Source organism: Salvelinus namaycush, chromosome 14, assembly GCF_016432855.1.
Source record: "Salvelinus namaycush isolate Seneca chromosome 14, SaNama_1.0, whole genome shotgun sequence".
In the NCBI taxonomy this organism is placed as follows: Eukaryota; Metazoa; Chordata; class Actinopteri; order Salmoniformes; family Salmonidae; genus Salvelinus; species Salvelinus namaycush.
The window spans coordinates 26,731,176-26,745,645 of NC_052320.1; the positions used below are offsets into that span (position 1 = coordinate 26,731,176).

The following is a 14,470-nucleotide window of genomic DNA, read 5'->3' on the forward strand; positions in this document are numbered from 1 at the left end:
GGGTTAAAACATCGGCCAGAGTAACCATGACGATGGCGGTTATAGCAGGGATTATCTCCTCAAGGTCAGGGGTCAAAGTCCTGCCACGATGCCAATACCGCTGCTGCTGTTTAGTGACACACACACACACACACACACACACACACACACACACACACACACACACACACACACACACACACACACACACACACACACACACACACACACACACACACACACACACACACACACACACACACAGACAGACAGACCACTTTTTCCAGCAGACCAAACTAGAGCCTCACAAAGAGTAAGCCAGGCAGCGCCTTAGAGAGACAGCAGCCCAGAAGAGACGTTCAGAGGTGAGTCCTACCTGAAACACGCCCACAGAACTCACACTTTGGACGACATTCCAGCTGACATCAACGCATGTTTTTATTACGTGTGTGTATGTGAATATTTGACCCGAAATACTGTAGCAGTAGTTATAGACAGAGGTCCTTCTCCGGCCCCCGAGTGGCGCAGCGGTCTAAGACACTGCATCTCAGTGCTAGAGGTGTCCCTACGGACCCTGGTTCGATTCCAGGATGTATCACAACCGGCTGTGATTGGGAGTCCCATAGGCCGGCGCACAATTGGCCCAGCGTCGTCCGGGTTAGGGTTTGGCCCGGGGTAGGCCGTCATTGTAAATAACACATTTTTCTTAACTGACTTGCCTAGTTAAATAAAATAAATAAATAACGCTCCTTTGGTTGTGTGTGTTTACATCAAGTTGTTACTCATATCCAGTCCCTACAGACACACCGTCCTTCTCCTCAGAGGCTTCCATCTCCCAGTAATAATGACCCATTTCTAAACTCTGCCCAGCATACTATCCACTGTCCTGCCCAAAGCCAACAGAACCAGTGTATCTGAGTGTGTCCCAGCCAGGCCAGGCCAGGGCCCGCTCCCTCCCAGCAGTACTTCTCCTGGCATTCTGCACCCTGTCTTCCCCATCCAGCACCTCACACAGGAATCAACACAGAGGCTTCTCTGCCACCCAGAGCCAAGGGGCTAATGCTGTCTGTCTGAATGCAGGGCTGTGCTACTGACGTGGTGGGTCGTCTTGAGTGTTGTGCTCCAGGGCACACCGGCTGTGGTTCAGATCTGAGAGGGGATCAAATCAACAGCCGTTTGGTCCTCTCTCGCTAACCACCCCCCTGGTTTCCCCAACAACGTACTGTGTGGGCTGTCCCTCTTTGTGGAGGAGGAGGAGGAGGCAGACAAGAGGGATACTAGAACTAAACATCTCACCCTCTCACTGCAGCTGTCTGGCCTGATGGCTCAATGCTCAGTCTATCACTTCAATTCATGTTAATAAGTCTACCTCTTACAGTGTATAAGATGTACACTCTGTGCAGGTAGTGTGTGATGAGACACGGAACCTCTACAATCTGTCTGGCTGTTTGGTCTCGCTCTCTGTGTTCCAGAATGCCCCCTGAGGCGTCTGACTCGGCAGCCTTGGCTTTGAGAGGGATCTGTGTCTGATCACTGTAGGGTGCTGCTGTCTAAACTGACTGATGTGATGCAGAAACCAAATGAAACAAGCCCATTACCCTCAGTTGAGCCTCATACAGAGTTGAGGACTGATCTTCAATGCCCCCCCTCCTCTCTCTCTCCTTCTCTCTTTCTCTCCCTCCTCCCCCCTGTTTGCCCTGTCTCTCTCAATGGGTTAAAAGGGAAAGTCTCTCTGAAATGGGAGCCAAAACTATGCTTCCTTTCTTCTTGTGATGTCAGATAAATGGACAAGAACACCTGTCTTTGCCATTCAGTGTGTTCGTGCAAGTGGATATGTGTGTTTTCAGGCTGTGTGCGTATACACGAGGCAGGGCAGAATGCATCAGTCAGGTTGTGACCTTTTCTGGATGCATGGAGAATGAATTAACCCTGACGGATCCTGTACATGACTTGGATGGGAAGCACTATGTCCCCAAGCAACCTCTGCTGCTGTGTCTGTTTGTGTATTAAGGGGAGAGGGAGAGAGGGAGGGAGGGAGAGAGAGAGAGAGAGAGAGACACAGAGACAAGGGGATGTATCAAGTGGTGGATTGCCAAAAATCTGCAGGTTCAATCCCACCTGCATCAGCTTTCTCTTTCTCTCCTCTGCTCTCTCTCTCTGCTCTTTCTCTCCTCTGCTCTCTCTCTCTCTCTCTCTCTCTCTCTCTCCTCTGCTCTCTCTCTCTGCTGGAGGTAAGTGGAAAAAAGTAGCAAGCAATGTTTCAAACTTTGAATCACAGAGAAAATGTGTTTTTTATAGCAGCACACCCATGTGTCGTCTTTCTGCCGTCCTAGCCTGTTCCAGAGGCTCACTTTCCTTTCTTCACTGAAAGAGAACCAGAGATTTGAGAGCCAGCGCTAAATCTGCCAAAACATTTAGTCATTCCTGGCTGGAGAAATATGGCACCCTCTTACTATGTACTTCTAATACCAAGGATGAGCCCCCTAGCTCATCACTCTTCTGGAGACATCTATCACACACACACACACACACACACACACACACACACACACACACACACACACACACACACACACACACACACACACACACACACACACACACACACACACACACACACACACGTTAAAGGTTCCACCCTGAAGCCATGCTCACAAGTCTCTATCAGATCTTTAACGTGCTCTATAATCAGCTACGCTACACTCTAGACAACAATCTGATTCACATGTTCTACTTCAGCCCCTCTTAAATATCCATACACTCAGAATGTACACACCCTGGTAAATGGTAACAGAAACACACATGCTAACACACTTGTATGTATGTGACTGACACACCGGCTCACAAACATGATACGTAGAGTCAGCACTGGGCCACTTTATTCTCCAGTAATAGTCATTTGGGAAAAATTTCTAATTAGCCTAGCGTTAGCCCTACGGCTCCGACATTATTCCCTAGTGCTCCGGAGAGCTGAGACATGTTCATATCCCTGTGGAATAACAGCACAGTTCCCGAGACACTGAGTGTTCTACAAAGCAGACCGTGGTAAGGCCCAGAGGACCAGCTACACTGTGGATGTTCTACCAACCAACCACTCCGCTCAGTTCAGTTCTGTTCTGAGGACGCTTAGAGGGGGTAGAAATAAAAGACATGACCCACAGGGGGGCACTGAAAACAGAAAAGAAGAACAATGAAAGAGAAACAGTAGAGAGGAGGGGAAGGATGAGGAGGAGATGGTATGGGAGGCGAGGAAAGCATTCATTTAAATGGTGGAAGCAGGGGGGTGAAAAACAATATTGTCCCTTTTGTTAGTTGGTCCCTCTCTCTCTTGCCCTCTGTGTGTTTGTGGCAGCGCTGAGAGGGTAAATAGACGGCGTACCATCTGTGAGAGCCGTGGCATTTGGTCACCACAGCCACTTACGCCCCCAGAACACTGCCTGTGTGTTTACTTAGTCAGGACCCAGCACCCGGCAGCCTTGACGCCAGCCGTGTGTCTACACACTCTGTCAGGACCAGGCAGCGGTGTGTGTGTGCACATAACTAGGAGCCCTGACAACTATAATGGGTCTTTTCTTCTACTCTGTGATGGTCTCCCTGTGTGTTCAGTTAACTCAACACTCCATTGTGACCCTGGGGTCTGAGGATGAGGTGGGAGACCTGAAAGAGGCTTTCTCCTCAAAGAGGTGGACAGAAAACAGGCTTATAAACGCTGTCAATCTCTCTCTCTCTCTGCCCCCCACCCCCCTCTCTCCTTCTCCCCCCCCCCCTCTCTTACTTCTGTTACTCTGCTTACCTCTACAGGGTCTTTACTCAACAAAACACACAGAGATAGATGCGTATGGCCTCGACATACTCTCCACCGTGCACACATTCCCACAGGTTGTTTGCTGCTGCTGAGTTTGGAGAGGAGACACTAACAGGAGGATATGTGGATATGAATATATAAATAGCATTTATAAGCCTAATATCGTGTATAAGTGGTCAAGTTTTGTCTTGATTCCTATGTTGAAAATGTCAAATATATTTGCTGGACGGTGGTGTGTAATGAGCAGCAACCAGACGCTGCACTTGACACATTTATGAAATTGCTTATTCCAGTTACTAATAAGCACGCACCCATTAAGTAAGTGACTGTAAAAACTGTTAAATCCCCGTGGATTGATGAGGATTTTAAAACGGTATGGTTGAGCGGGATGAGGCAAAAGGAATGGCAAATAAGTCTGACTGCACAGCCGATTGGCAAACGTACTGTAAATTTAGAAATCATGTGACTGAACTGAACAAAAAGAAGCAGAAACTATACTATGAAACAAAGACATAAAAGATACATAAATAATGATAGTAAAAAGCTTTGGAGCACCTTCAATGACATTTTGGGCAAAAAGGCAAACTCGGCTCCATCATTCATTGTATCAGATGGCTCATTCATCACAAAACCCACTGATATTGCCAACTACTTTAATGATTTTTGAATTGGCAAGATTAACAAACGTCTGAATCTACACATGCATAACTGACCAAATTATGAAAGACAAGCACAGTAATTTTGAATTCTGTAAAGTGAGTGTGGAAGCGGTGGGAAAATGATTATAGTCAATCAACAATGACAAGCCACCTGGGTCTGACAACTTGGATGTAAAATGACTGAGGATGATAGCGGACTATATTGCCACTCCTATTTGTCATCTATTCAATCTAAGCCTACAGGAAAGTGTGAGCAAAAGTCATTCCTCTACCCAAGAACAGCAAAGCACCCTTTACTGGCTCAAACAGTCGACCAATCAGCTTGTTACCAATCCTAAGTAAACTTTTGGAAAAAATTATGTTTGACCAGAATTAATGCTATTTCACAGTAAACAAATTAACAACAGATTTTCAGCACACTTACATGGAAGGGCATTCAACATGTACGACACTTACACAAATGACATGATTGGCTGAGAGAAATTGATAATAAAAAGATTGTGGGAGCTTTTTTGTTCGACTTCAGTGCAGCTTTTTACATTATTGATCATAATCAGCTGCTGGAAAAAATGTATGTGTTGTGGCATCCCCTACATCCCCTGCTATATTGTGGATCGAGAGTTACCTGTTTAACAGAACACAGAGCGTGTTCTTTAATGGAAACCTCTCCAACATACTCCAGGTAAAATCAGGAACTCCCCAGGGCAGCTGTCTAGGCCCATTACTTTTTTCAATTTTTACTAATGACCTGCCTCTGGCTCTGAGTAAAGCCTGTGTGTCTATGTATGCTGATGACTCCACACTATACACGTCAGCTACCACAGCAAGTAAAATCACTAACTAATAAGTTAGTACTAAACATTTCAAAAACTAAAAGCATTCGCTAAACCCTAAATCTCAACTAAATATTGTAAGGCATAATGTGGAAATTGAGAAAGTTGAGGTGACTAAATTGCTTGGAGTAAACCTGGATTGTAAACTGTCATTGCCCAAACATATTGATGCAACAGTAACTAAGATGGGAGAGGTCTGTCCAAAATAAAGCGATCTTCAGCCTTCTTAACAATGCTATCAACAAGGCAGGTCCTACAGGCCATTGTTTTGTCGCACCTGGACTACTGTCCAGTTGTGTGGTCAGCTGCCACAAAGAGGGACTTAAGAAAATTACAATTGGCCCAGCAGCACGGCTGGCCCTCAAATGTACATGCCAATCTCCTGGCTCAAAGTAGAGGAGAGATCGACTTCATCACTACTTGTATTTGTCAGAAGGGTTGACATGTTGAATGCAGCGAGCTGTCCATTTAAACTACTAGCACCCAGCTCTGACACCCATGCACACCCCACAAGACATGCCACCAGAGGTCTCTTCACAGTCCCCAAGTCCAGAACAGACTACGGGAGGCGCACAGTACTACATAGAGCCATGACTACATGTAACTCTATTCCATATCAAGTAACTGAGGCAAGCAGTAAAATCTAATTAAAAAAACGGAGAAAAAAACACCTTATGGAACAGCGGGACTGTGAAGAGACACACACACACAGGCACATGATAACATATGCACTCTAAACACATGTACACATGGATTTTGTGTTGTAGATATGTGGTAGTAGAGTAGTGGCCTGAGGGCACACACTTAATCTGTTGTGAAATGTATTGTAATGTTTTTAAAATGGTATACAACTGCCTTAAAACCTTTTCTCAATAGGGGGTGCTGTTTTCACTTTGTAAAAATTTCGTTCCCAAATTAAACTGCCTCGTACTCAATTCTTGCTCGTACAATATGCATATTATTATTACTATTGGATAGAAAACACTCTCTAGTTTCTAAAAACCGTTTGAATTATATCTGTGAGTAAAACAGAACTCAAGTTGGAGCAAACTTCCTGTGAGGAAGTGAGAAATCTGAAATCAGGCAGGCTGTTCTAGGGTCAGTTTATTAATTTGCATGTCTTCTATTGGTCGACATGCACTGCATACGCCTTCCCCTAGATGTCAGCAAATAGTGAGAATTGGAATGGAGTTGCTAGGCAGATCTGAGGCCATATAAGGGCTCTTGGAACCGGGGGTGCACTCTTTTCAACATTCGCCATGGCGCAAGACAGACCTCAGGATGGCGTTCTGGAAAGCTCCCGTTATAGGCCTTAGATATATCCGGCTCTGATTTTATTCGATATAGGTGTTAAAAACGTCATAATGTAGATATTTTAAACCGAGTTATATCATTTTATATCAGTATATTGCGATTTTCGGAATTTTCTTTGTGCTGCGTTATAGTGAGTTGGGCACGTCTTCGCCACATGGCTAATGTTTACTGCTAATTCCAAAGTTGAAGGCGACAATCTACAACCGAGCAACGATTCTTCTGGACAAAGGACAACTTGCCCAAGATTCTGATGAAAGCTCATCAAAAAGTAAGAACTATTTATGATGTTAATTCGTTGTTCTGTTGAAAAATGTAAAACTCATATTCCGGTGCGGTCTCGCTTTAACGCACGCTGTATGTTGTAGTAACGTTAATTTTAAAAATCTAACACAGCGGTTGCATTAAGAACTAATGTATCTTTCATTTGCTGTCCAACCTGTATTTTTTTGTCAAGTTTATGATTAGTTAATGATTAGATTAGGTGCCTCTCCCAAGATTTCTCCCGACATTTTGTTGGCAGCTTGGCTACTATTCTCATTGTATAACCACGATTTGTGCCGCTAAATATGCACATTTCCGAACAAACTCTATATGTATTGTGTAATATGATGTTATAGGACTGTCATCTGAAGAAGTTTGAGAAGGTTAGTGAAAAAATTAATATCTTTTGCTGGTTTATTCGTTATCGCTATTGCTGGCTTGAATCAATGCTGTTGTGTGGTTGGCTATTGTAGTAAGCTAATATAATGCTATATTGTGTTTTCGCTGTAAAACACTTAAAAAATCTTAAATATTGTCTGGATTCACAAGATCTTTGTCTTTCATTTGCTGTACGCTGTGTATTTTTCATAAATGTTTTATGATGAGTATTTAGGTAATTCACGTTGGTCTCTGTAGTTATTCTAGTTGCTTTGGTGAGAGTTGTGATGGTGGCTGCAATGTAAAACTATGATTTATACCTGAAATATGCACATTTTTCTAACAAAACATATGCTATACAATAAATATGTTATCAGACTGTCATCTGATGAAGTTGTTTCTTGGTTAGTGGCTATTTATATCTTTATTTGGTCGAAATTGGGATAGCTACCTATGCAGGAAAAAAATGGCGGGAAAAAAAAGTTGTGTCTTTTGCTATCGTGGTTAGCTAATAGAAATACATATTGTGTCTTCCCTGTAAAACATTTTAAAAATCAGAAATGATGGCTGGATTCACAAGATGTGTATCTTTCATCTGGTGTCTTGGACTTGTGATTTAATGATATTTAGATGCTAGTATTTACTTGTGACGCTATGCTAGGCTATGCTAGTCAGCTTTTTTACTGATGGGGGTGCTCCCGGATCCGGGATTGTGTGCAAGTAGAAGTTAATGTTGCTGGACCCCAGGAAGAGTAGCTGCTGTCTTGGCAGCACCTAATGGGGATCCATAATACATACAAATACAAATAGCAGACACTAAAGAGAAAAGGGTGGGGGTGGTTAGGTATATAAAGGGAGTGACGGGTAAGGGTGAATGTCCTCATGGTGTCTGTTCTATAGAGAGAGAGAGAGAGAGAGAGAGAGAGAGAGAGAGAGAGAGATCCTGGCAGGTTTCCAGTGGTCTGAGAGCTGCTGGTGCCAGTGATCCTATCACCACAAACCCATTGGCTGACTGACTGGACACAGCCAGCTCATCTGTTCCAAACAGCTAAAGTTACCTCCTCTTTGCTCTGCTCTTTAAAGACCCCCCACATCACACCAACACCCTCCAACACACACACAACTATAAGTCTGTCTGTGTTAGAGTTCGACCAATTAATCGGAATGGCCGATTAATTAGGGCCGATTTCAAGGTTTCATAACAATCGGAAATTGGTATATTTTTTTTTACACCTTTATTTTATCTTTATTTAACTAGGCAAGTCAGTTAAGAACACATTCTTATTTTCAATGACGGCCTAGGAACGGTGGGTTAACTGCCTCGTTCAGGGGCAGAACGACAGATTTTTACCTTGTCAGCTCGGGGGATTCAATCTTGCAACCTTACAGTTAACTAGTCCAACGCTCTAACCACCTGATTACATTGCACTCCACGAGGAGCCTGCCTGTTACGCGAATGCAGTAAGCCAAGGTAAGTTGCTAGCTAGCATTAAACTTATCTTATAAAAAACAATCAATCAATGACTGTCATTGCTCCAATATGTACTTAACCATAAACATCAATGCCTTTCTTAAAATCAATACACAAGTATATATTTTTAAACCTGCATATTTTGCTAAAAGAAATCCAGGTTAGCAGGCAATATTAACCAGGTGAAATTGTGTCACTTCTCTTGCGTTCATTGCACGCAGAGTCAGTGTATATGCAACAGTTTGGGCCGCCTAATTTGCCAGAATTTGACGTAATTATGACATAACATTGAAGGATGTGCAATGTAATAGGAATATTTAGACTTATGGATAGATAAAATATGGAACGGTTCCGTATTTCACTGAAAGAATAAACGTCTTGTTTTCGAGATGATAGTTTCCGGATTCGACCATATTAATGTCGTATTTCTGTGTGTTATTATGTTATAACTAAGTCTATGATTTGATAGAGCAGTCTGACTGAGCGGTGGTAGGCAGCAGCAGGCTCGTAAGCATTCATTCAAACAGCACTTTAGTGCGTTTTGCCAGCAGCTCTTCGTTGTGCTTCAAGCATTGCGCTGTTTATGACTTCAAGCCTATCAACTCCTGAGATTAGGCTGGTGTAACCGATGTGAAATGGCTAGCTAGTTAGCGGGGTGCGCGCTAATAGCGTTTCAAACGTCACTCGCTCTGAGACTTGGTGTAACGACCTGGGTGTCGGGGGGTGTGAAATCAGACGCAGGAACAGCAGAGCTTCAATGCGGTGATTTTTAATTCCCAACCGGCAAACCAAAATGTCCAACACGGACTTACTGGGTGTCATAAACACCTGTCTACTAATACGGGAGACAAACCCAGTATACAATACAATACACCACTCCCGAAATCCACAGCTACAGAAACACCCACCAAACCAGGACCAAGCGGATTGGAGAAGGACGGCAAGAACAAAAGCAATGGAGAGAAGAGGAATGGACATGGGAGGAGATCCTGGACGGCAAAGGACCCTGGACTCAGCCAGGGGAATATCGCCGTCCCAAAGCGGAGCTGGAGGCAGCGAAAGCGGAGAGGAGGTTTTATGAGGCAAAAGCAAGGCAGAGCGGCTGGAAGCCCGAGAGGCTCACCCAAAAATTTCTTGGGGGGGGGCTAAAGGGGAGTGTGGCGAAGCCGGGTTGGATACCTGAGCCAACTCCCCGGGCTTACCGTGGAGTGAGAGGGCGTCGTACTGGTCAGACACCGTGTTATGCGGTAAAGCGCACGGTGTCCCCAGTACGCGTGCTTAGCCCAGTGCGGGCTATTCCACCTTGCCGCACTGGTAGGGCTAGGTTGGGCATCGAGCCGGATGCCATGAAGCCGGCCCAACGTATCTGGCCTCCAGTACGTCTCCTCGGGCCGGCGTACATGGCACCAGCCTTACAGGTGGTGTCCCCGGTTCGCCTGCATAGCCCAGTGCGGGCTATTCCACCTCGTCGCACTGGCAGGGCTACGGGGACCATTCAACCTGGTAGGGTTGGGGAGGCTCGGTGCTCAAGAGCGCGTGTCCTCCTTCACGGTCCGGTATATCCGGCGCCACCTTCCCACCCCAGCCCAGTACCATCAGTGCCGACACCACGCACCAGGCTTCCAGTGCGTTTCCAGAGCCCTGTTCCTCCTCCACGCACTCTCCCTGTGGTGCGTGTCTCCAGCCCAGTGCCTCCAGTTCCGGCACCACGCACCAGGCCTACTGTGCGCCTCAGCAGGTCAGAGTCGGCCGTCTGCCCAACGCCGCCTGCGCTGCTTGCCTGCCCAGCGTGGTCTGAACTGTCTGCCTGCCCAGCGCTGCCCGTCTGTCCCGAGCCTTCAGAGCCGTCCAGCCAGGACCAGCCAGTGCCGCCCAGCCAGGACCAGCCAGAGCCGTCCAGCCAGGACCAGCCAGAGCCGTCCAGCCAGGACCAGCCAGAGCCGTCCAGCCAGGACCAGCCAGAGCCGTCCAGCCAGGACCAGCCAGAGCCGTCCAGCCAGGACCAGCCAGAGCCGTCCAGCCAGGAGCTGCCAGCCAGTCAGGAGCTGCCGGAGCCAGCCAGCCAGGATCCGCCAGAGCCTTCCGCCAGCCAGGATCCACCAGAGCCTTCCGCCAGCCAGGATCCGCCAGAGCCTTCCGCCAGCCAGGATCCGCCAGAGCCTTCCGCCAGCCAGGATCCGCCAGAGCCAGCCGCCAGCCAGGACCTGCCAGAGCCGTCCAGCCAGGACCTGCCAGAGTCCCTCAGCCAGGACCTGCCAGAGTCCCTCAGCCAGGACCTGCCAGAGTCCCTCAGCCAGGACCTGCCAGAGTCCCTCAGCCAGGACCTGCCAGAGTCCCTCAGCCCGGAGCTGCCGTCCCTCAGCCCGGAGCTGCCGTCCCTCAGCCCGGAGCTGCTGCCCCTTATCCCGGAGCTGCTGCCCCTTATCCCGGTGCTGCCCCTTATCCCGATGCTGCCCCTTCATTTAGGTGGGTTTAGTTGGAGGGTGGTCATTGGGAGGGGGATACGGAAGCGGGGAGTGACTATGGTGGGGTGGGGACCTCGCCCAGAGCCTGAGCCACCACCGTGGTCAGATGCCCACCCAGACCCTCCCCTAGACTTTGTGCTGGTGCGCCCGGAGTTCGCACCTTAAGGGGGGGGTTATGTCACGTTCCTGACCTGTTTTCTCTTGTTTTGTATGTGTTTATTGGTCAGGGCGTGAGTTTTGGGTGGGCAGTCTATGTTTTCTATTTCTATGTTGGGATTTTGTGTTCGGCCTGGTATGATTCTCAATCAGAGACAGGTGTCTATCGTTGTCCCTGATTGAGAATCATACTAAGGCAGCCTGGGTTTCACTTGTGTTTTGTGGGTGTTTGTTCCTGTGTCAGCGTTTGGGCCACACAGGACTGTTTCGGGTTTGTCACGTTTGTTGTTTTGTATGTTGAAGTGATTTGTTGTTTTGTCATTAAATAATGAACACTTATCCCTCCGCATCTTGGTCCGATCCATGCTCCTCCTCGTCTGAGGAGGAGAACGACATTGACAGCCGTTACACTTGGAGTGGTTGTTCCCCTTGCTCTGCATGGGTAACGCTGCTTCGAGGGTGGCTGTTGTCGTTGTGTTCCTGGTTCGAGCCCAGGTAGGAGCGAGGAGAGGGACGGATGCTACTGTTACACTGGCAATACTAAAGTGCCTATAAGAACATCCAATAGTCAAAGGTTAATGAAATACAAATTGTATAGAGAGAAATAGTCCTATAATTCCTATAATAACTACAACCTAAAACTTCTTACCTGGGAATATTGAAGACTCGTGTTAAAAGGAACCACCAGCTTTCATATGTTCTCATGTTCTGAGTAAGGAACTTAAACGTTAGCTTTCTTACATAGCACATATTGCACTTTTGCTTTCTTCTCCAACACTTTGTTTTTAGATTATTTAAACCAAATTGAACATGTTTCATTATTTATTTGAGGCTAAATTGATTTTATTGATGTATTATATTAAGTTAAAATAAGTGTTAATTTAGTATTGTTGTAATTGTCACTATTACAACAACAACAAAAAAATTGTCCGATTAATCGGTATCGGCTTTTTTGGTCCTCCAATAATCGGTATTGGTATCGGCGTTGAAAAATCATAATCGGTCGACCTCTAGTCTGTGTGCACGCATACTGTGAACACCAGTCAATGCCGCAATTTTATTCTGTTACTGGCAATGAAGTTTAATTCGTAAAATGAGGTTTTCCGTTGTTTTTCTGTTTGCTGAATATAATTGTCCCATTGTTCATTTCCCCAACAGTCATGATTTGCATAATAGTTATGTTTTTAATTAGGCCTAATTGCAGGTAATTTGCATCCTGATACTTTTTAAACTAATCTGTAGAGTTAAAAGTATTCTGCTGCTTTGATCTTACAAGTCTCCTGAACGAGCTCCCAGGGACATGATTTGATTGAAGTAGCGGCAGTGTGTGTGTGTGCGTGCGGAGTAGCTCACTCCTACGTCCTCCAATGTTCCAATGGCCCTCCTCCTGAAAGGAGATTTGTAGAGCAAAGACTTAAGAGCATCTCCTGTCACTCCTAGTGACTACCGCTACTCTGGTGAACGTTGATACTGCTGAGCATCGCCACTGATCACAACCATCTTCAGATTGCCCATTCTTCCTCCATCTCTCATTCTCTAGGCTCTCCTGTAGGTTAATCATACCTCTTCTTAGTGGATTTTCCCAGCCCTTAGTCTGGGATCCATTAAATAAAAGCATGGATGGATGGACCATGGGCATTCTTGAGCAGCAGCTCCCAGCACTCATTAACCCAGACAATGGCAGAGATTATCCTTCATTTCCACTGGCCTTCTCCTTTAGGCGTCAGGCCCACATCCACTCTACTAATGACCGTCCTTAGGGGCCCTCCCCTGGGAGACACAGGGCCCCAGTCAGGTCCTGGGTTACACAGAGGTTAGCACGTGCAAACATCAGGACAACCAGAACAGCTGCAATACCACGACCCTCTCCATCACCCACTGTCACATCCATAACACACACACACACACTTACACACAAAGACTATAAGACCTGCTGGTAGAGACAGGGTGTAATTAACCACCTGTGGGATATATTGACAGACAGTGTGGTGGTCACTGTTTTGTATCTGTCTGTCTCACCCAACCTATACCCGCTCTAACCATCATACACACACACACACACACACACACACACACACACACACACACACACACACACACACACACACACACACACACACACACACACACACACACACACACACACACACACACACACACACACACACACACACACACACACACACACACACACACCAGCAGCCAAGCACCGGTTCAGCACAGGAAAGGAAAGGCTGTTTGGGCTGAGGCAGGCTGGACACTGTGGTGCCCACCACTGAGCCTTTTTCCATCCTGCAAGCTGATCCTCCCTCCCCGGTCAGTCTGCTGGGCCTGGGTCATGGGGGACCCTTTTTACTGCAACATTGACCAGGTGATTAAGAGACAAAGGAATATCCAGAGTTTCCACTGTGAGAGAGGAAAACAAGCCACTACATTCAGACTGAGAGGCATGGTGCCTTGCATGCTGACCTGGGCTACACCACTGTGTTGACTGAGCTGTTTGACTCCAGGGTAAATACAAGGTTAGTCACAGACCCATGCATTGTGTGTGTGAATGTGTGTGTGTGGCTGTATGCAAACACTCTGACACATAAAAAGAAAATCCCTCCTTGAAGAGCCTTCTGTGAATCTGGCAGGTAAACCGTAGGCCGATTATTCATGGAAAACGGCTAAACCATGAACCCTTCAGTAGAAGTCTTGTTCTGACCAGGCAACTGTAAATGGTCAAAGATGATTTTGCAAGCTTCTGGAGACAGGAGAAGACAGACTTGGGGCTGAATGGAGGAGAGAAGAAGTCTGTCTTGTGTGACATGGTTTCTCATGGTGTTGTGAGGGATGACTGTGTTTACAGGAGCAAAAGGAGGCTTTACTCAGCAAACAGCAGAACACATCAACACAATGCCTATCAACAGCCCTCCTAGTCCCTGACACTAGGTCTCTGTCAACACCTCTACCCAGCCAGCCGCCACTCCAAACACTGTTACCATGGAGATGTCAATGACTCTAAAGTTCGTCTGAGATTTGTTGCAGAAGAGTGCTGATCCAACACCAACTGTGAGAAAGTCTCCTCCCCTCCAACCTCTTCTCCAAAATCACAAATACCCCAATAAATTAGCACAGGAGATAGATGCAAGGTTGACAACAGAAGC

The 14,470-nt window shown here is 46.5% G+C and overlaps 1 protein-coding gene across 1 annotated transcript in view; it reads right to left on the minus strand.

The window, feature by feature from the left end:
• The window catches only part of arhgap46b (Rho GTPase activating protein 46b), a 92,422-nt gene that overhangs the window by 65,975 nt on the left and 11,977 nt on the right, over positions 1-14,470 (minus strand). The window lies entirely within an intron of this gene.